This window comes from Canis lupus, chromosome 24, assembly GCF_011100685.1.
Source record: "Canis lupus familiaris isolate Mischka breed German Shepherd chromosome 24, alternate assembly UU_Cfam_GSD_1.0, whole genome shotgun sequence".
Classification (NCBI taxonomy): domain Eukaryota; kingdom Metazoa; phylum Chordata; class Mammalia; order Carnivora; family Canidae; genus Canis; species Canis lupus.
This window is the reverse complement of record NC_049245.1, coordinates 16,578,061-16,599,480: the sequence shown is the minus strand read 5'-3', so window position 1 is coordinate 16,599,480 and position 21,420 is coordinate 16,578,061. Positions and strand designations below refer to the sequence as shown.

Sequence of the window (21,420 nt, the reverse complement as noted above, 5' to 3'; positions counted from 1 at the left end):
ATGATCCCAGAGTTCTGAGATGGGAGCCCCACATTAGGCTCCCCTCCCAGCAAAGAGTCTGCTTCTCCCTCTCCCTCTGCTCCTCCCTCCAGCTTGTGTGTGTGTGTGTATGTGTGCGCGCACTCTCGCTCAATAAATAAAATCTTTAAAAACATTGTCTCCCCCCCCCCCCAAAAAAAAGCTATTTCCATGTCTTACTCTTTCCTAGGTTCCAGCAGCTTTGATCCTCATAACTGGCTACAAAAAAAATATATGAAATGCCTAAGTTTTCCTGAGTTAACTTCTGTTCATCCTGTTGGAATATGATTCCACTATTCCAACCTCAGTGTACTTGAGCCAACATTTTAAACAAATGTATGCAGACACGAATGGATTTTCATAAAGAAAGCGCTTCTGGAGATTTCGCTAAGCCAGGTTTATTCCTTGTTCAACTTTCTAAACAATGCAGTAGAAGTTTTCAAATATTTCCCATTTCACTTTGTCTCGAGAGTCTTTCATGCACAGTTCATATGCCCTCCCTGGCTAGGATTACATACAAAGATCTGATTCATTAATCTGCTTTTTTCGTAGTTCTCAAATTTTACTAACTCTGCCACGGGGAGAGTTCTCTCGTGGTCCTTATTTCTCTGGACAGAACTTTCCTAAGTTTCATCCCGCCTAGAATATTGGTTCTCAAGTCCAGAAGGGACTAGGCCAAGCGCAGCTGTGCCGTTTTGCCCTATCCTGAATTATTCGTATGCAGACCACCAGGAGCTGAGAGGACTGACAGCTTGTAGTTTTACTTAAGTCACAGCCGTCAGAGATGTGGCACGAAGGGGCCGTTCCCGGGCGCGGGGCGCCTAAAGAAGGCAGCGTCGGGTCTAAACATCCTGCTTGGTTCAACCCCCTTCCACGTCGGCACCGCCTTCGGCCGGCACAGCTGCCTCGGGACGAAGTCAGTCTCTGCGATCCACGGCGGAAGGCAGGGGAGGGGAAGGGCGGCCGCGAGGCCCCGCGGGGAGGCTCGCCCCAGAAGCCGCCGGGCCCGAGCACGCAACCCGGCCTCGGACGGAGTCAGCCGCCGGGACCTCTCCTCGGGAAGGCTGGGCGCTTCGGGTCTGGCGACAACCGCGTTATACAGGCACGCCTTCCACTACGCGCTCAGGCGATTCCAGAAAATAAGCGGCTCCCAAACACCACGAGCTACTCGCGCGCGGGCGGCGGGGCCGGGGGGGCCGGGGGGGCCGCGCGCCCCACGCATCCCGGCACCTGCACGATGCTGCCCGGGACCAAGCTCCGGCAGCAGCGGAACCGTGGGCAGCAAACAATGCAAGTGGAACCGCGAACTTCCAGGCCGCGGCCGCCCCGGGGCGGGGGGGGGGGGGGACCGGGACGCCCGGCCCGCCCCGCGCCCCCCGCCCGCGCCCCCCGCCCGCGCCCCGCCCGGCCCGGCCCGGCTCGGCCGCCCTGACAGCTCCGCCGCCACGTGAGCCGCCCCCGCAGCGAGCTCCGGGCCAGGCCTGGCCGCCCGCCTCACCTGCCGGGGCCGCGGGGCCGCGCGTCCGCGCCGCAGAGCCGGGGCCGCGGGCCGAGGAGCCGGGCACCCGCCGTCCGCGCCTCGCCAGCGCTCCCCCAGGCAGCCCGCGGCGGCGCCGAGCGGCAGGAAGCGGCTCCGCTCAAACCGGTTTCAGCTGCTCCAGACCAAACCGCCAGGCCGCCCCGCGGGGCGGGGCCGGAGGGCGGCGGGGCGGGGCCTGACGTCACGCCGGCGCCGTCCTGGCCAATCGGCGGCCGCGCGCGGGGGGCGGGCCCGCGCGTTCCTGGAAAGGGCTTCGCGTCGGTGGCGGCGGCCGGGGCCGGGGGCGGGGGCGGGGCAGCCGCGGGGCATCCCCGGGGTCCCCCCGCTGCGGCTCTTCCGCGGAGCCGGGGCCGCGGGTGGGTGCAGCGCCCACCCCCGGACTGAGCTCTCAGCCGCGTCCGTTGGCCTCCAAGGCCGCCTTCGGACGACCAAACGCGGAGGCCGGAGCTGCAGTTCCGAATCGCAGTTTTTGCCGTTAAAAACGGGGAAATGAGCAGGCCTAGTGCTTTCTGGAAACTTTCTTTCGTTACCCAACAGCAAACGCATTTGGATCAGATCTTAAAGTTGAAAACGAGAGCTGAGCGCCCGGGGATGCTTGAGCGTTTGTGCCCTAGCTACATAAAGTCTTAGAAGGCGCCAGCATCACCTGCAGCTCTCACACTTGCTCTCGGGGCCTTTTCGGGCCCGCCTAGTCTAATCTGCATTTAACAATATTCCCAGGTTATTTGTATGCATATTAAAATGTAAAGGAACTTTTCCGAAAGCAAGATAGACCCTCTCTGCAAATGTACTTTCTCAATTTTTTGAAAAATCAGCCCTACCAAAAAAAAAAAAAAAAGGCAAAGTTTTTTTTCTCTCTTTTGAAAGTCCCAGAAACATTAATCAGCATTTGCCACTTACCTAACTTAAATTGTTACCTTTCCAGCGTCAAAGCTAACCTCTAGTTAATCTCTTATATAAAATTACATTAGCAGTATTTCATTTAAATCAAGTGAGATACCGAAAATTAAAGAACCACTTTGTGTGTGTGTGTGTGGATATTGAACAACACTTGCAGGAAGGCATAGCTCCGAGTTGCAAGTTGGTTGGAATGCACCTACTAAAAAAAAAAAGCATTTGTATTAGATAAACTCTAGCCTTAGAAAGAATTTTTAGTTTTATAAATTAAAGTGCTCACAGCCACATTTGATATTTCAGCTTGGATGAGATCCCGGGGCATTTCTAACAATGTCACCCATTCAGTTACTAAATAATTATTAAGTGCATGCTTTGTGTAAGTCACAGGATGCAATGGTTTTTTGATGGTACTTATTTTAATCCCAAATTTCATAAAGATTTAAAATTTCCTTCCAATTATGTACCATTATCTGCAAAAGTCTGCAATTGTACATTTCTTAATAGCTTTGGAGTTTCGTTTCTGTGTTGTTAGTCATATTTCAGTGATGGATTTTTTCCCTTCGAGTTTGCTTCCTTTAAATATTTATAATAGATCTTTATTTTCCTGTGATCATCACTTAGTCAAGCTATTATTTGGTGTTCATGGTCCAAGCTGATGTACCCAATCCATGTTCCTCCTTAATTCCTATTGAAATTATAGAAGAATTATACATATTTGAAAGATGCCATCAGTAGGTTGGAAGTTGAGGCACTTCAAGATCTAAAATAAGCCAGTAGCATTAGATGATTGGAGAACAGAGAAACTTGGAACCACATAGGGGAAGAAGGTACTCCTGGCGATGCCATTTTACAAAACCTTGCTTAGAAACTCTAATAGTGCAACATATTTAGATTACAGCATATATACCCCATTCTGATTGGGATATTGAAATAGAATATAGGCAATATTTCCTCCTGCCATTTCTGTGGAATGGTATAATTTTTCAAAAAACATGGTTAATGAGATTAATTTACTTATGATTCCCAGAAGGGCTCCATATGTATTGAATTTTACAAAATATTAACATCTTATTTGATTACATAATGAAATATGTTATCTCATTTGTCTAAAATCAACACTGTATGATCATGAATAAGGGACAGGCAGGGTTAGGTAGGAAGAGATAGGTAGGGGGCTACAGGATGAGGTTCATAAAAATCCCAAAAATGTGGAGGTGAAAGTAAACCAGAGATAAAGAAACAAACCAGACCATCCTGTCCTAGGTGTCAGGGGTTGGGTCTTGTTATAACAGCTACTTACTACCAACAAAAAATTACTGTACCCTAAAAAGGAAGTAAACTACTAAACATGTTATCACTAATCCTTACTCAATGTGCTATCAATAGAGATGTTTAAAGGGATTTAAGTTCTCTGGTTAGCCTTCAAAAAAAGACTAACCCTAAATGCCCTCAGTGGCAACCATATCAGGACCACTCTCATTCCTGAGAGCTTTTTCTGTATCCTTACTTGACAAAACCCTATTGCTTTCCTCTCCCTTGTCTTCAAGATTCATTTCTCAACTTCATGAGACAAGAACCTCGCTCTTTTGCTTCAGTCTCACTTTACACCTTACTTTTTTTTAAGGTAGTAATGTCACCAGTTAGACCCCAAGACCTGACCTTTATTGCCTACCTGCTTGTACTCACTAACTGTACTCGCATATTTTTCCTAAAGCTCTTCTTTCTGGCTTTCCTCTTAACTCAGGCAAATTAAACCCAAAACCACTCCTCAGGTGATAGCAACTGCTTTAATAAAACCTCCCTGGCCCAGACCACCTAGACCCTTTGAGCTAAACCCCAACTTGAGCTTCTGCAGAGGGACCATGGAGTGACCTCTGGAACAACCTACCATTGCCTTTACCCCATTATAATATTAAAATCCCTGCCAAGGAGGAGCCTCAGCCTCATTTACATAACATGCAACATATTAACATGTTTCCTTAAGGCAGATGCCCTACCTTATGTTTGCCCTTACAAGCTGACAAGACTTCCCTATCTAAATATTCATCCTAACCCTGAACAAGAGGTACACATTCAACCATTCTCAGGTAGTCATCGTTTTAGAAGCTAATCTCTGGGGGATCCCTGGGTGGCTCAGCGGTTTAGCGCCTGCCTTTGGACCCAGGGCTTGATCCTGGAGTCCCTGGATCGAGTCCCTGGATCAAGTCCCACATCAGGCTCCTGCAGGGAGCCTGCTTCTCCCTCTGCCTGTGTCTCTGCCTCTCTCTCTGTCTCTCATGAATAAATAAATAAAATCTTTTAAAAAAAAGAAAAAAGAGGTAGATGAAGCCTGTGGCAAAATCTTTACAGTCCCTGGATCGAGAGTCTCTGGATGGAGAGTCCCAGAATCAAGTCCCACATCGGTCTCCTTGCATGGAGCCTACTTCTCCCTCTGCCTGTGTCTCTGCCTCTCTCTCTCTCTCTCTTTCTGTCTCTTGTGAATAAATAAATAAAATCTTAAAAAAAAAAGAAGCTATTCTCTGTGATCTATTTATTTGCTGCAAATAAAGGGTTTTTTTTCTTTGTGTGAAAACTCACTTGGTATAGTTTCTGCAACTCACCAAGGAGCTAATTGACATTGGCTTGGTTACAGTAATGATATTGATGGAAAAGCTCTAGATTTAGGGGCCAAACCTAGACTTGAATCCTACCCCTCACCATTTTAAGTATAAACCATTGAGTATAAATGACCATTTTTTATAACTGGGGACATCGTCAATATGATTTTGACTAAAGTAACTTTTCATCCATAGATTAGTCATTTGTGGGCTTCATTGTGGGCCATTAACCAGGCCCTTATAGACGTTAGCTCAAATTTTCTTCTTTTTTTTTTTTAATTTTTATTTATGATAGTCACACATAGAGAGAGAGAGAGAAGCAGAGACATAGGCAGAGGGAGAAGCAGGTTCCATGCTCCGGGAGCCCGACGTGGGATTTGATCCCGGGTCTCCAGGATCGCGCCCTGGACCAAAGGCAGGCACTAAACCACTGCGCCACCCAGGGATCCCAAATTTTCATATTTAAAGTAGTAGGATACCAATTGTAAATGACCGATACATTGGTAAAACTGATTATCATGTAACAGTTTCTACAGACAAATTGTCACATATAAAGTAAACATAATTACAACTCTGGAAGGTATCTCTCTTATGAATTCTAGGAATCAAGACATTGTAAAACTAAGGAGCGCAATTTATATAAGAAAGTGCTGTTCTGAGCCATTTTGTTTTTAGCCTCTTCTGCTTATCATTTTTTGTCTCTCCAGATGCCTCTCAGTCTGGTGCATTCTGCATTAAAATGGATTCCCCGAGGGAATTCCCTTTACTGCTCAAATTGTTCAACAGTTGACCGGCTATCATTTTATCATTTTAGTAAAAATATTGATGACTGTCTGCAGAATGAGCTGTTGTTTTCTGGGCATATCCTTAGTCTTGAACAAAAGGACTCTAACAGCACTACTACCACACAGCAGCCTCAAAATCCCAGCTGCTCACTCCAGGCTGGCAGCTCGCCAATGAGCTCGGATTGAAGTCAGGAAGGCAGAGGTTCTTGGCAATAGTGGTGCATTTATTAGGTGAATGATTTAGATGGGGGAGATTAGAAGCAATGATTCTTCTCTTTGCTGTACTCCTGACTTGCTGGTTTACATCACACCATTGTTATTTTTCCTATAAAACGAAAATGAGAGAACTAATGCTTGCTTTTATCTATTATATCTTACTTTGTCTTCCTATAATCAGGCTCTCAAGGGCAAGGATTATGTTTTATTGATCTTCACATCCCAGCACAGTGTTTGGCACAGAGCAGATACAAATATGCTAACAGAAATCACTGGAAATTTCAGGAGAAAGTATTAAGTAAGTTAGTCATTTCTATATGTCAACATTAAATATTAAGCAATGCTGTGAATACCGATTGGAGAAGCAGGGATTCAGCTGCTATGGGTTCCATGGTATGGCCTCCCCTTGCGCTTATCTCACTTGGTCTTACAGGAATACTGCTCTGATTGTCAACACTGACATTGTGTTAGATGACATTCTGACCCAGAGCAATGGACATATGGTTCACACGGTGTGGTTGTTGTTTTAAGTTTAATTTTGAATGCACACCCTAACCCAACACAGACCCCACCACTCCCTGTTACTCATCCATTGTCCTAATCATACATTTCACATGTCCTTTCTGCACCAGATAGGCCTCTGAGTTTGGATTCGAAGGCAACAGAACAAACTAATTATCCTAGTCCAGCTAGGCTAAAGAGAACCTTGTCTTCTTTTTTTTTTTTTTCTTTCTTTTTTGGTTTTGTTTTGTTTTTAGATTTTATTTATTTATTCATGAGAGACACAGAGAGAGAGGCGAGCAGAGGCATAGGCAGAGGGAGAAGAAGCAGGCTCCATGCAGGGAGCCCGATATGGGACTCGATCAAGGGACTCCAGGATCATGTGCTGAGCTGAAGGTAGACACTTAACCACTGAGCCACTCAGGCATCCCCCTTGTCTTCTTTTCATGAAAATAAGTGTATGCTATAGCTATGTTCCTTATTGCATATTCCTCCTAAAAAATTAATTGTAATTCCCAACCCAAGGGGCATGGAGAGAGGGTGAAAATCATCCAAACCACTTGGGATTCAGCCACCTTACCATGCAATAAATTAATACTATACATAAAAAGCTAAACCATCAAAAATTAAAATAATCAAAATATTTTCCTAAAGGAAAGGAGGAAAACACCAAGGACCCATGAAAGTGATGGCAGTTAGAATTTGGGGCTTTCCCCCCCCCAAATATAACTAACTACTAGGCTGGGATTTTAAAAATCTGAAAAAGTAGCCTTCCATTACTTAATACAGACATCATATCTATGATTCATGGTTAGAAAACTAAATTCTAGTGTATATAGTCAGCCAAAGTCCATCAGAAATGAGAATTGTCTCCCATATGATTTTATTGCCCAGCTAACATCAGAAATGAGCACTGACAAATTCAACTATTTGGTTTAGAGATGTTTATTTTACTGAGTCTAGGGAGACAAATTCCAAATAGGGAGTTTATTACAGAAAAGCTCTGTAGGAAAATGGCCTCAGAGCCTGAGAAAACTTATCATTAAAATCAGTGGTTATTTCCCTAGGTATCAGATCACAGTCCAGAGAAGCCACTGCCAACTCATCAATTCATGATTCAAATCATAGAATTATGGCCAAAGCAGGCACCCACTGTGTAAGGCAAACAGCCCAAAGTTGTTTTGTAGATAAAAACTCATCTGGGAAATTTTAAGATATTCAGAGACTTAAGAATCCTGTAATGATCAAAAACCTCTTTTTATCCTCAAAATAGTACTGATGTCACTGTGTGCCAAACTCAGCCAAACCAAGATTCCCTCCAGGCTACCTATTCACCTCTATTTAAATGTTGGCATATGTTGTCTGTGTTCTATAGGCCAAGTTTGTGAAATAATTTTATTATTATGAGTCTATGGTTTTAGAAGTCTTTCCCCTTGCTTGCTTCAAGCAATTCTCCAGTTATATGACCTAAATGCAAGATGATGATGATGATGATGATGATGATGATGGTAAGGAGAAGGAGGAAGGAAAAAGGGGGAAAGAGGACAAGGAGAGGAAGAAGAATTCTTAGAAGAAAATGACTAAGAAGAAGAGAGTAGGTAAGAGATTTACTCTCCATAACCTGCTTCTCTGAATTAGATTTCACCACTTTACCCAATTTATCCCTCCTCTTTTTAGTATCCCGATGGCTCTCTAGCATTAGATAATTATTCTTTAGCTAGCTCCTACCTACCTCGAGATTTATTTCTGACCGAAGCCACCTCTTTTCCTTCCCAGTCATTCTAAAGGATTCGGGGCCTCCTCAATCTCTTTGGCATTCAAGGTGTGGTTCTTGAACCAGCAGCACTGACCTTCCCTGAGCACTTGTTAAGAAATGCTGAATCTCAGGCCTTACCATAGACCTGCTGATTCAAAACCTGCATTTTAACAGGAACTCTGGGGATTCATATGAACACAAAGTTTGAAAAGATCTCTTAGAAGACCCTTCTTCACTGGCCACCCACCAACCCACCCACTTGAACCAATGTAAAATTAGCTCCAGGGAGCAATCAAGTGATCTGCAACTCATCCTGGAAGCATTTTCTTATAAACACCCTCCTTTCTTCTTAGTTATTCCTTTGTGAGTGTGACGAAAATTGATGTGGATAAATTTGCATAAGCAAACGTCCCTCACATCTGGATTGAACTTTATGGAAGGTGTTGGTTTCTGGTTTTCAATTTCCTCTGCCCTTCCGCATAAGACTGTAAACTCCTTGAAGTCAGGAACCTTATCTTATTTCTATTTTGAAGTCTCAGTGCCTAAAATAATGCCTATGGATGGCCTTGATGAATTCTTTTGCCTGAGGAAATAAAGGATTGACTTTTAAAACCCACCTTATGGATCCCTGGGTGGCGCAGCGGTTTGGCGCCTGCCTTTGGCCCAGGGCACGATCCTGGAGACCCGGGATCGAATCCCACATCAGGCTCCTGGTGCATGGAGCCTGCTTCTCTCTCTGCCTGTGGTGTCTCTGCCTCTCTCTCTCTCTGTGACTATCATAAATAAATAAAAAACTAAAAAAAAAATCCATATTTAAAAAATAAATAAATAAATAAAACCCACCTTATCTTGTAATTAGACTCAGCCACTTAAAGGATCATCTAATCTTTAGTAGAGTTTAAAAGGATTTTAGAATCACAAATCTTGAATCTCACTGGACTATTTAAATTGCCACAGGGTTGAGCGCTAAACTATTCTCCATCCTGTTTCCAGTACAAGAGATGCCTCGAGCCAAAATGAAGGGATCTACCGCCTTACTATGCCACCCTATTGCCACCACAGGCTTACACTGTGTGCAGTGCTTTGGTCTTTGAAGTTTGAAGGCAAGCACGAGTCTCTTCCTCCTGGATCCCAGGATAGGGTGGTCCAAAGACCTTTCCTAGCAACCGTTGGAGCAATCAGTTGCATCCTGTCTCTAGTTCTCTGGCCTTCAACCACCTCAGTTTCCTAGAATCCTCCTTTTTTTTTTTTTTTTAGATTTTATTTATTTATTTATTTATTTATTTATTTATTTATTTATTTATTCATGTGAGACACAGAGAGCAGCAGAGAGACATAGGTAGAGGGAGAAGCAGGCTCCATGTGGGAGCCCAATGTGGGACTCAATCCCAGGACCCTTGGATTATGCCAGAGCTGAAGGCAGACACTTAACCACTGAGCCACCCAGGTGCCCCTTCAAGAATCCTTTTTTAGAAGGAAATCGTAGAAACTTAATCTGTTTCTGTGTTAAGGGTTTGTAGCACCCATTATTGGAAGGAAGGGGGGAAATGGGTGCTCTGGCACATTAGTCTTTATTGAATTAATCGATAACACTTTTTTTGAGAATGTTTGGATCACAACTATGAAAAACTTAAGTGTGCATAGCTTTAAACCCAAAAAATGTAGTTCTAGAAATGTATATTTACAGAAATACTAATATAGGTACGTAAAGATATACCAAGAACATTCATGTAGCATAGTTGAAATTGTCTAAAATACTCCCCACCCCCACACACAAAAAAAAACTAGAAACAAAAAACAAAAGCAAAAAGTAAAGCAATGTAAATACCCCTCAATGGGAAGTGTGGCAATGGATAAGTAGTAATTCTCATTTATTTATACATGAAATACACAGTCACGGAATGAATGTGATAACTCCTTATGTACCCATTTGGAAAGATTTTCAGTCTATTTTTAAGTTAAAAAAAAAGCAAGTGGTAGAGTGTATGATATGATCCCATTTTTTAAAAAGTGTATATTGATATATGCTTATATTTATAGCAATAGATATTGCTATATCTTTTTTTGGTGCAAAAAAGTGCTTTTATTATAGCACAAGGACTGGGCCTATGGGCAGAAAGAGCTGCACTTTTGCTGTGTGAAGCTGGTGATTATATACCTAGTGCTCAAGGAGATGGGATGTACAGGGAACTATAATACTTTTTAAAAGGCTGAAGAAATGCACAAAAAGGTAGTGCAGCTATGTGATATTGTTGCTTTTTTGCATTTTTTTCAGTTTTTCAAATATTCGATGTGAATGTGTTAATTTTTTATTGTGCCTGAGAACAAAAGGAAAGATTTCTCATATACAAGCACTCTAAACTACAATAAATTACAAGCCCATCTTTTTTTTTTTCTTTTAAGATTTTATTTATTTATTTGAGAGAGAGAAAGAGTAAGCACATGAGCAGCTGGTGGGGGGAGGGGAGGGATAAGGGAGTAGAGGGAGAAGGAGAGAGAATTCCAAGCAAACTCCACACTGAGCATGGAGCCCAATGCAGGACTCGATCTCAAGACTCTTGAGATCATGACCTGAGTGGAAATCAAGAGTTGGATGTTTAACCGACTGAGCCACCCAGGTGCCCTACAATTCTAAATACTGAATTATGGTAACAAAGGAAACAAAAATAAAACAAGAAAATGTAAAATTTGGGAAACAAAAGTATCACTTCTTGTTTCTACCGAAAATCCTCATTCAAATAAGGTGGAGAAATGCCATCTACCAAAAATAGCATATGCTTGGCAAGCAAACCACAGCTCCTCCTCCTCTGTTCATGGTAAGTATGATGCACACACAACCCTGCTGTACTCCTCAGAGGAGAGGCCCTGCTGTCCTTTGCAGTATAGCGTACAGTGTAGGGAACGCTTACCAATCACTGGGCTTTGGAAGAAACACATCATCTTTCCCTAACTATGAATTTGTCTGACTCTGTTCTCTCCCCATCTCTCTTGCAACATTCAAGGGGCTTATAGTTTACAGCCACCAAGTGTGCCCCTGGGGTCCTGACCCTGGGACTTGGCTGCATCTCCTTTCTTAGGATTCCCACTCCAGAGAGATAGCACACTCAAGTGACAATGACATTATTATTCCTGCTCTAATTTATTTTAAAAAGTAATTTGCATACATCGGTATGCAACCTAAGCTCCCATCCCATCATGATCCAAACAGAATTGCACTCAACAATTGCTCAAGTGCTTCATCACTGAAAAAGCATTTCATATGCTCAGCCTGCCCTTCCTAAGTCAAATTAAGCCAGAACCAGAATTCTGCACCAACATTGTTAGCGGTTAGTATTTTAAATTTTCTTCTTTTTTGCCAATTGGTACTTTTGAAAGATCCACAATGAATATTTATTGCATACGAAACAGGGAAGAACTGCAGACCAGGCAATGTGCTAAGAATTTTACATGCATTATTTTATCAAGTCCTCCCAACCATCTTTGAGATACTCTATGAACCCACTTTGCAGCAAAGGAAACAAAGGCCGTTGAGTTGAAATAACTTGCTGAGTTCAGCTCCACTACCTGACCTTATACAAACTCCTTATTCTTTAAGGCTCTCAATTTTATGGACCTCATCAGGTGTAAAGATTAAAACAGAATGTCAATTGTGAAGATGTTCTTATGTGAAACACCTGGTATAAAGAAAACATCTTTTTTTTAAGTTCTCTACAGATGTCAAGTATAACTATTAAAAAATAATATAAAATAAATAATAAAATAAAATAATAATAAAATAATAAAAATAATAAAATAAATAAATAAATAAATAAACTCCTAGATATTAGTGGTCAGTAGCTAGCTCGTGAGTGGGTTGTGCACACCTCTTCCCAACTTCAAGTTCATTGTCTTTAGGTTGGTGACTTGATATAAGCCATGGTGGGAGTCAGAAACCAGCAAGCACTGCAAATCAGAGCCTTTCCCACTGGAGAGTTGGTTGTTGGATATTTACCAGCACACCACACTCCTAGATTGAAAGATAATGGATTTACTGGTTTGGCTCAAATTCGGGTTTTATTTATTTATTTGGAGGGAATGATTCATCACTTGGCTCTGCATGTCATGAGGTCTATTTTCCCAGTGTAATGTGAAGGAATCTCAAGAATGGGAAAAAAGCCCCAGAAAAAGATTTTTCCTATTTCAGCTATTTCAATCTGATTAGAGAAACAATACACCGCATACAATATCTTTGGGTGTTGATGTGGGCTTTTTTTTTTTTTCCTTTTTGAATCTCTATCCTGCTTGTTGCTGCCATAAAGGGCCCAGATTAATATATTTTATGAATAGCCCATTTTGTTTGGCATCCTTGTGCCTTGGAATAAATAGCAAGTTCATTAATCAGACCATGTTTCTTCTCTCATGGAACCATATCTTGCAAGAATGCCTGGCATGGAGAAATTAAGATATTTTATCAAAATAAGACAGTATTTGTCAATACTATTTTAGTGATTGACATCCAACCCTGGAAAGCTTTCCTTTCTTCCATGATAAAATATTGAGAGCTTCTCATTATGGCTGCAGAAATGGGAAACTTGAGGTTCATTGTCCCCCTTTTGAAAGCCAAGTTGCAAGCCAATAAAGATTCAAGGTAAGAGTCCTGCTTACCTGTCTGTGTCTTCAAATCACTGGCTTTTCTGCAGTAGGTCCTAAACTGCCAGCTTCCCTCTATTAGACGTAACTCATAGATCCTCAGGCTGGGAAGCAAACAAAGCTGGACCAGGGTTAGACACCCCAGCAGCTTCTCTCAGCAACTTTAGCTGGGATATTGTAATCGTTTCCTTGGACTCCTGTAACAAAGCACTACAAAGTCAGAAATTTATTCTGTTACAGTTCTAAAAGCTGGAAGAGCAAAATCAAGGTGCCAGCAGAATCATACTGTCTCTGAAGACACTGGGAGAATCTGTCCCATGATTTTCTCTTCGCTTCTGGTGTTGCCAGCAATCCTCAACATTCCTTGACTTGTAGATGGATCACTCCAGTCTCTGCCTCCATCCTCACATAGCATTCTCCCTCTGGGTGTGTCTGTTTCGGTGTTCCTTTTTCCCTTTTTTCTGAGGATTCCGGTCATATTGGATTCATGCCAACTTCATGATCTCATTCTAACTTGATTATATCTGCAAAGACCCTTATTTCCAAGTAAGGTCACATTCACGGATATGGGAGTTGGACTCGAACTATCTTTTTTGGGACACAGTTCATCCCATAACAGCCACTGAGAAGGAAGTCCTTGGGGAGTGCTATATATTTAGGCCAGGAGGTTGTAAATAATCAGGGCAAGTCTAAGATGAGTCAACAGGGGAAGGCAGTAGGAAGAGGAAGAAACAAGCAGAAGAGATGTACAGAGGGAAGCAGAAAGAACAGTCTCTGAAAGATGGACAGTGTGATCTCCATTGCATCCCTGCCATGAAAACATTCATTTTCTTCTTTATTTTTGCTTACCTCAGAGACTGCCTCTTTGTATACTATGAAACATTAGAACTCTGCCCAGAAGAGTGATTTCCCCAAAGTCAACGTGGACGAGTAATGATTCCTTAGAGATATGTTCACAAGCCAGAAGAGAAATGAGAAATACAATGAAATGTCATAAATTCTCCATGAAGCCAAATTTATCACATAAAAGATACCCCGTAATAAATACTATTTTTTCTACTTTTTAAAGATTAAAATAACCATGAAAATTGAAATGACAGTAGTCTGTTTTGTTTTAGAATTTTTTTTTCTGTCTTATACCAATGGTAGATTGTAACTACCATTTAGTACTGTGGAAACTAAGGCATAGAGAGATCAAGTACACAAGACTAGTAAACGGCACTTTTAAAACATGTTTATATATATTTTATATGTTTTTATATATATTTTGTATGTTTTATCTGTTCTATTTGGCAATCTTAAAAGTTGGCAATCCTATGTCTAGATCCAGAATTTTTAAAAAATCGAGTTTTTGGATTAAAATTTCTAAAAGTCTGCTAACTACTGACCTATGCCAAAACTCACAAATTTCACATGCATGACACTTACGAACCCTTCTGAGTAAGAGATTCAATTCCTTTCTTTAATGAATTCCACATCTGTTTCTTTTCCCCCAAATATCTCCTTAGAAATAAATTCTCACCAGGCTGAGAGTTCCATCAGGCCTCCCTTGCAGCAACTACAGGGCTCACAGCAATTCTTCGTTGCTTGGGGATCCCTGGGTGGCGCAGCGGTTTGGCACCTGCCTTTGGCCGAGGGCGCGATCCTGGAGACCCGGGATCGAATCCCACGTCGGGCTCCCGGTGCATGGAGCCTGCTTCTCCCTCTGCCTATGTCTCTGCCTCTCTCTCTCTCTCTCTGTGACTATCATAAATAAAAAAAAAAAAAAGAAAATTCTTCATTGCTTGGAAACTGCAGTCTATAAGGGTAGATACTTGGCAGCAGCTTTACGCTAAGAGGCTCAAACTCCCTCACTGTAGCTAATGGGTCTAGAAGTGAGCAGCAGTATCAGCTTGGAAAAATCAGATTTTTCTCTCCTGTCGTTTTAGTTTGCATTTCTCCAAAAGGAAACTCTAATATCTAAGACTAAGATATGTATGCAAGTAATTTATTTGCCTGGTGACTTCAGAAAGTATTAGGAAGGAGTGAGGAAGGAGACAAGGAACAGAAAAGAGCCAATAAAGAATGTGTTGAATCCATGGTATGATGGTAAATGTTTAATAACTGGCTCTCCAGGAAAAAAAAATCTAATTTGCAGCATTTGCCAATTTCCGTGGAATCAATATTCCCACCATGGCCATTTTTCAACTACTAACATATATCACTGAATGCTGAACTGGGATGAAATGCACAATTGCACACCATTATACAGCCTTTCCACCATACAAATACAACAAGTGTAACTAGCCTCAAGAGCAATTAGGAAGTGAGTTTGAATAGTACTACTTAAAAATTTTTTTAAAATTATTTTTATTTTTAAGATTTTATTTATTCACTTGAGAGAGAGACAGAGAACACAAATGAGGGGAGGGGCAGAGGGAGAGGGAAAAGCAGACTCCTTGCTGAGCCAGGAGCCAAGGCAGGGCTCCATCCCAGGACCCTGAGATCATGACCTGAACCAAAGGCTTAACCAACTGAGGTACCCAGGAGTCCCTTACCTTTGTGTCTAATATAATTTATTTTATTTTTATTTTTTTAAAGATTTTATTTATTTACTCATGAGAGAGGCAGAGACAGAGGCAGAGAGAGAAGCAGGCTCCATGCAGGGAGCCCGATGTGGGATTCAATCCTGGTACTGTGGGATCACAACCTGAGCCAAAGGCAGATGATCAACTGCTGAGCTACCCAGGCGTCCCAATATAATTTATTTTAATAATGACTGTGACCTAGCACAATTTCTGAAAATTTAACAATTGGCTCTTGTGAGCCAGTACATGACTCCAGCATGTTACATAAGGAGTGACCACTGTGTGCAGCTGGAGCTCAATCCTCCTGAGATGCGCAAGAGGCCATGTAGAACCCCACACTGTCCTGCTGAGGTGTGAGGAGGCTGAGGCATGTACCCACCAAGTTCATCTCTTATTTTACAAGGACTACTTCTGGGGGCATGAACTTTGTATATCTGCTGGCTTACCTTGCTTGAGACAGTGGTCAGAGAACAACTCTGGACAAAGAGAAGGTATGGAAGGGTGTAATTATATAGGGGAATGGTGCACAGGTGATCATTGAGGCAGGCAGAGGCCATGGTTGGGGCACCAACAGAAACTACTTCACTGGGAACTGGGAATTTTGAACTCAGAGACCAGAGTGGGGGAGCACTTGTGCTGCATCTTTTTTTTTTTTTTTAATTAAAAAAAATTATTGAAGTATAGTTGACATACAGCATTATATTAGTTACAGGTGTACAATATATTGATCTGACAGTTCTATATGTTACTGCTCACCATAAGTGTAGTCACTGTCACTGTACAACATTATTACAGTATTATTGACTATGCTGTACTTTTCATCTCTGTGACTTTGTGCTATGTCTTCTTAACTCTAACAGGAAGAGTCATGTGCTCCTACAGCTCCAGAGTTGCCCTGGTTCTTGCATCTTGAGGCTTTGTTTGCAGCTATTGCCAGCTCCTTGAGTCTCTAGCCCTACCCCATGGCAGTGCCTCTCACTTTAACACGCAGGTAAATCACCTGGATATCTTGTTAAATTGCAGACTACCGTTTTATGGTCCCAAGGTAGGGCTTGAGAATCTGTAGTTCTTTCTTTCTTTATTTTTTTTTTAAAGATTTTATTTATTTATTCATGAGAGACAGAGAGAGAGAGGCAGAGACACAGGCAGAGGGGGGAGAAGCAGGCTCCATGCAGGAAGCCCGATGTGGGACTCGATCCCTGAACTCCATGATCACGCCCTGAGCCAAAGGCAGACGCTCAACCACTGAGCCACCCAGGCGTCCCTGTAGTTCTTTTTTTAAAAATGTTTTTAAAAGTAGGCTCCACACTCAATGTGGGGCTTGAGCTCACAACACTGAGATTAAGAGTTGCATGCTTCACTGATTGAGCCAGCCAGGTGCCCCGAGATTCCACAGTTCTGACAAGCTGCCAGGTGATGCTCATGCGATTGGTCAAGGGATCACACTTCTGAGAAGGGAGGCTCTAGTATATTCCAATTAGTATATTTCTATATATTCCCTTTCTTACAAGGTAAGGAGAATCCGTTTTCTGTTATTAGCAGCCCAAAGAATATTAATTAATACCTACTGTTTCTGATCAATCTTCACATTCCCTTCCCCAAGACACCTCCTAAGAGGCCAGTGCTGGGCCATGGCCCTGCTGAATCATGTCTGTTGAGAGTTTGGTCCCATGCATTTTTTGCATTTCCCAAGTCCATGATGATACCTAACAGGCAGACTATTTCCACTACTGCATAGAACATTTTAGCTTTTCCACCCAAGGTATGGAAAATATTTTAGCCTACAGGGGAAGGAGTATTGGGATGGAGAATCTTAAATTTTTATACCAAGTCCTTGGTCTCCATCCTGTTAAAACATTTCTTGTATGAGCTTGCTAAAATTCACTAATTGTAGTTTAGAAAAAAAAAAAAAAAACCACAGACAGAAAAGCATAATAACCTGTGGAGTATTCAAGCCTAAAATGTGTAATCTGAATCTTATGATGAAAAAGTCATTATTGGTTTATACTGTTCCAGAATGTCATTTCATCTTTCTTTGTCTTTGGCAGACCAAGAAAAGCTGAGGAAATGTTCCAAACTAAAGGAAATTGTAGAGATACAACTATCAAATGTAACATGTGCTCCTGGGCTGGATCCTGCTCCAGAAAAAAATTCCTATACAGGACATTTGGGGTTGGGGACAATTAATAAAACTGGAATATGGACTGTAGATTAGGTAATAGTATTCTACCAATGTTAAATTTCTGTGATTTCATAAGATAATATTCTTGTTTTTAGGAAATGTATGCTAAAGTATTAGGAGTAGAGAAACAGAATAGAATGGTGGTTACCAGGGGCTAGGGGATGTGGGAAATGGGGAGGTATTAGTCAAAGGGAATAAACTTCCAGTTATAAGATCGAATGTACATGGGGACCTAATGTGCAGCAGGGTGAATCAAACTAACAGTACTGTATTGTGTATTTGAAAGTGGCTAAGAGAGTAGATCCTACCATAGAAATGACAATTATGTTGGGACACCTGGGTGACTCAGTAATGGAGCATCTGCCTTCAGCTCAGGTCTTGATCCTGGGGTCCTGGGATCAAGTACTGAATCAGGCTCCCCACAGGCAGCCTGCTTCTCCTTCTGCCTATGTCTCTGCTTCTGTATCTCTCATGAATAAATAAATAAATCTTAAAAAAAAAAGAAATGGTAATTATGTGATGGGATGGTGGTGTTATAGCTAATGCCATGGTGACTGGTGACAATCATTTTGCAATATAGATGTGTATCAAATCAACAAGTTGTACACCTTACATATACAAAAGGTTATATGTCAGTTATCTCGATACAGCTGGAAGAAAAACCCCACATGTACTTAAACCCAAAAGGTGGTTGCCCATGTCAGTTCTCCCCACAGACATGTAAAACAAAATTACATATAAAAAATGATTGGAAAGATAGCTTAAATGTGGCTATATGTTCTCAAGGATGATGGAGTTTTTAAGCAGGGATAGAAGAAAAACCCTAATGAACTCTTAAGAGTGGAATTCATGAATAAGGCAAGCTTTTTATTTTTTTTAATTTTTTAAAATTTTTATTTATTTATGATAGGCACAGAGAGAGAAAGAGAGGCAGAGACACAGGCAGAGGGAGAAGCAGGCTCCATGCACCGGGAGCCCGATGTGGGATTCAATCCCGGGTCTCCAGGATTGCGCCCTGAGCCAAAGGCAGGCGCCAAACCGCTGTGCCACCCAGGGATCCCCGGCAAGCTTTTTAATATCACAAACTTTGAATTTCTTTCATCTTGTTAGGCAATCAATATGAATAATCTCCAAAAAAATTATAAAACTCAAATCACAAGTTTGAGAAAATATGATATGATCCTCACCAACCCAACAGTAAAAAGAAGAGGAGGGGGGAGGTGGGCGTAAGGGAGAATAGATACAGCCTACTGAGGTAATAATTCATGTGTGTTGTGTATGCATGTACAAAGAGAAAGAGAGAAAGCATAGCAAATGTTGTAAAATGGTAAAAAGGGTGAATCTGGGGGCACCTGGCTGGCTCAGTTGGTAGAGTATATGACTCTTAATCTTGGGATTGTAAATTCAAGCCCCATGTTCAGGAGGGGGTGTAGAGCTTACCTTTAAAAAAAAAGGGAATCTGGATAAAGGATATATAAAAGTTCATTGCATTATTTTTGCAATTTTCTTTAAGTTTGAAATTATTTCAAAATAAAATAGTAACGAAAGAAAGTAAGGGCAGAGTCCTGATGCTTTGCCTCCTGTTCAGTAAATGTAGCAAGTTATGAGAACTCAGTGACTGACCTCAGGCTAGCAGAGGAGGGAGGCCATCCACACCTTCCCACATCCACCTGTATCTCCCCTCCTGGCTCTGCTCCAACTCAGCAGAGAAAAGGATCACCACCAACTTTCTGTGCCCCACTTTCAGCTACTTTACAGATTTATGCTCTGTGTGGGCGGAGTCATTTGGCTTTGCAAATATACATAAAAATGTATGAGTTGGAAGTCTCTGTTTTCCTTGCATATGTTCTATAGATGAGAGAGAGGAGAAAAAGTAGAGGAAGAAAACTGGGAGGAAAGAGAGAGAGAGAGAGAGAGAGAGACTAAGAACCAGAAGGAAGAGAAAGAGAACAGAAGAGAAATGGGTAGAAGGAAGAGGGAGAGAGGTGTCCTGGGTCTTTTGGATAATTCGTGGAAATTAAATACAATAATGGGGTACCCTAGAATCTAGAACCTAGATCAGGGACTCTCAAATGCGAATTGAATCGCCAAGGATCTTGATAAAGTGCAGATTCTGATACAGTAGCTCTGGGGCCTGAAATTCTGAATTTCGAACAAACTAAGGGGGAAGGTGGATGCTAATGCTACCAATCTTTTTGAGTAAGCAAGTGCTCTTTGAGTTGTAAGGCTTTGAATAGCAAGGCTCACCGCAGTCTAGCCAGGGTGGACTAAAACCCAAGGAATATGTCATTTTGTAGGCTTTCAGTGTCTGTGATTCATCTCTTGTTCTTGGATTAGATCATGTATTTTCAGGAGCTCTAGATGGTGAAACACCAACTAGACTTCGAGGTGGTGCCAATAGGAGTCATCAAAAAATGACATGGACACCTAAAATCATAGGGTTGTCTCTTAAATAAATTGCTTCCCCTATAGAGGGGCAATTTTAGGCAACAAGCCTGAGCAACGGAGACCTAGGTGAGATAGAAGGGCCCACAGTGACCCACGGACTGAATGTAACAGGCCCATAAGGCGACCCACCTCAAAACATCCTCACCACTGTCTCCTAGCAGATCTCTCCTTTGCTGTCCAGACACCCCACACACACTCCCCCACGCCCCCCCCCCCCCCCCCCAAGCCTCTTGCAGTGTATTCAGTAAACCTCTATCTTATCTCCTTTGCTCTGTTTTGGGTGAATTCTTTCATTGCCGCACCGCCGGCCTCCACCCCCCCCCCCCACCGGCAGAGGCCAGCTGATAATCCACCCCCTACCCGTGTGTGGTTGCTTTTCATAATGACTCAGGAAAGCAAACCAAAAGCGGGAAACTATTTGCATAGAAGGTAAATAACAAACACCAACACTATATTCAACATCTTTGGTTCCAATTTCATTTACTTTTTCTCGCACCACATTTGCAAAGAACTTTGATAAATCCCTGAGAATTTCTTACACAATTTCCACAGCTAGCAAGCAGTGACAGTAATATTTACAACCCACCAGCGATGTTGTGAAAATGTGGGTTTGGTGATCTCTCTAAAAAATTGGTAAAAGCTGAATGCAGGGGAGCCTAGGAAGCTCAGTTGGTTAAGTGTCTGCCTTCCGCTCTGGTAAGGTCTCAGGGTCCTGGGATGAAATGCTGCATTGGGCTCCCTACTCCTCGGGGTCTGCTTCTTCCTTCTGCCCCTCCTCCCTGCTTGTGCTCTCTCTTACTGTCTCTCAAATAAAATCTTTTAAAAAAATTAGAAATAGGGACGCCTGGGTGGCTCAGCGGTTGGGCGTCTGCCTTCGGCCCAGGGCGTGATCCTGGAGTCCTGGGATGAGTCCCGCATCGGGGCTCCTGCATGGAGCTTCTCTGTCTTTGTGTCTCTCATGAATAAATAAATAAAATCTTAAAAATAAAAAAGAAAATAAAAGCTGGGTGCAGAAATCACAAATACAGAGATAAATTCCACAAATTTCATAAGTCAAGGAGAAGTTAGGTTAAACTAAATTTTATCATATCATGTCATTTTCACCTACACAAATCTTTATTTTTTTTATTTTTTTAAATAAATTAACTTTTTTATTGGTGCCCCCCTCAGTGCCCGTCACCCATTCACCCCCACCCCCCTGCCCTCCTCCCCTTGCACCACCCCTAGTACGTTTCCCCGAGTTAGGAGTCTTTTCTTCTCCCTTCCCTTATATTCCCTTTCACT

At 42.3% G+C, this 21,420-nt stretch overlaps 1 protein-coding gene and 1 long non-coding RNA gene across 3 annotated transcripts in view; one reads left to right on the top strand and one right to left on the bottom strand.

The window, feature by feature from the left end:
* Positions 1-1,660, bottom strand: part of GPCPD1 (glycerophosphocholine phosphodiesterase 1) — a 54,899-nt gene extending 53,239 nt beyond the window's left edge. For both annotated transcript variants that reach the window (XM_038571675.1, XM_038571676.1), the window contains exon 1: positions 1,517-1,660. The gene's annotated coding sequence lies outside the window, so the exon portion shown is untranslated. The remainder of the gene's footprint in view (positions 1-1,516) is intronic.
* A 14,097-nt stretch (positions 1,661-15,757) lies between these two features.
* LOC111092261 lies at positions 15,758-17,798 on the top strand. The gene is made up of 3 exons (XR_005377363.1): positions 15,758-15,997; positions 16,367-16,497; positions 17,555-17,798. It is a non-coding gene; the product is annotated as an uncharacterized LOC111092261 (long non-coding RNA).
* Positions 17,799-21,420: the final 3,622 nt, after the last annotated feature.